Source organism: Diospyros lotus, unplaced genomic scaffold (assembly GCF_014633365.1).
Source record: "Diospyros lotus cultivar Yz01 unplaced genomic scaffold, ASM1463336v1 superscaf2, whole genome shotgun sequence".
In the NCBI taxonomy this organism is placed as follows: Eukaryota; Viridiplantae; Streptophyta; class Magnoliopsida; order Ericales; family Ebenaceae; genus Diospyros; species Diospyros lotus.
Genome location: NW_026267105.1, coordinates 261521 through 263262, shown reverse-complemented (window position 1 = coordinate 263262; position 1742 = coordinate 261521). Strand labels below are relative to the sequence as shown.

General features: G+C 26.8%; 1 pseudogene; it reads right to left on the bottom strand.

Moving 5' to 3' along the window:
* The window catches only part of LOC127793301 (cytochrome c oxidase subunit 1-like), a 3894-nt pseudogene extending 3401 nt beyond the window's left edge, over positions 1-493 (bottom strand).
* Between the last annotated feature and the right edge of the window lie 1249 nt (positions 494-1742).

Sequence of the window (1742 nt, the reverse complement as noted above, 5' to 3'; positions counted from 1 at the left end):
AATTCATAGCCCCAAGTAAACTTGATATACCAGAAAGATGTAATCCAAAGATAGCTAAATCCACACTTGGACCACTATGACTTTGTATTCCTGATAAAGGCGGATAAAGAGTTCATCCTGTACCTACACCATTTTCTATACCACCTGCAAATAAGAATAAAACAATACTAGGAATTAATAATAGGTAACTAATATTATTAAGTCTAGGGAATCCCATATCAGGTCCTCCTAGTCCTAATGGTAATAAAAAGTTACCGAATCCACCTATTAAAGCTGGCATAACCATAAAGAAAATCATTATAATAGCATGAGCAGTAATAATACTGTTATATAATTGGTTATCCGCAATATACTGAACACCAGGTCCTGACAACTCTAATCTTATTAAAACAGAAAAAGCAGTTCCAATTAAACCTGCAAATAGTGCATATATTAAATATAATACACCAATATCTTTAGCATTTGAAGATAAGAATCATCTTTCAAATCACATGCTAATTCCTGATGTTTTTATTGTTAGATTGTTGTATTCATTCTTATTAGATAATATAACGTTCCTAGTAGATAAGCTACTAAAAGAAGGGGTACAAGAAGTCACATACATCTAAGAAGATAAGTGTATTCATAAAAAAGTTCATTTTACTACACTTTTAAGTTATAGTGATAAAAATTAACGGTTCGATCCGTTTAAAAGGTTTATTTTTCTAATTTTTATTTTTATTTAATCTAGAGTATATTTAATATTTTAAATATATTTTCTTAATAAAAATAATAAATAGGATAGAAAAAAACATCTATATTCTTTTTTTTAAAAATAGAATTTTTAAAAAAACATCTATATTCTTTTTTTTTTAAAAATAGAATTTTTATTACAATTTACTTGTAATAAGATTACAAGTAAAAACTTATTAATTTACAAGAGCCACGTACGTTTATACCAGGTAATAAATAACTTTATTACCTAAAAAGGGTAGTGAATCATATATAAGACAATCACTACACTATTGTTTTACACATATATATAAAGACTTTTTATATACCTGCTGCTTGTAAAATGGATAAACCGTTCATTTTACTACACTTTTAAATAATAGTTAGAAAAATTTAACCTTAAAAATTAAAGAGGTATAGATAAATAATTAAAGAGGTATAAATAAAAAAAAAGTAAGTGATTCGAACACTTAACCTGCCGCGTGTAAAACGGATGCTCTACCAATTGAGCTAATTTCTTTTTTTATGGGGGCTTTAATAATAATAGGTAAATCCTAAAAGAACCTTCTCCCCCCGATTCCAGTATAAATATAGGTATATCTTGCAATTTTCCAGTTAATATTTATTTATTTGCTGGGATTTGTCATGCTATTTTTTTAAATGTACCATAAATGGAACACAGCTTAAATTTCATAACAAGTTAATGGTAAAATAAAAATTATTAGACGTATTACCAGAAATAAACCGGAAATAAGATTAAATTTTCAAATAGATCAAAAAAGTGATTTATTGTTAAATATAATAAAAGAATACTTAGGTGGAAACATTCGCTATTGGATAAAGATAAAACAATAGCGAATAATTTTTATCCAAATAAATAATAAAACAATGTAATAATATTATAAAGGATCATTATTTTACTGCTTACTTAGAACCACCTTTTTTGCTAGATTCCCCTGGTTTATTAGAGAAGTCATCCTTATGTTGTCGTCTAGATTCATCCATAGCTCTTCTCATCTCTGTATCTGAAC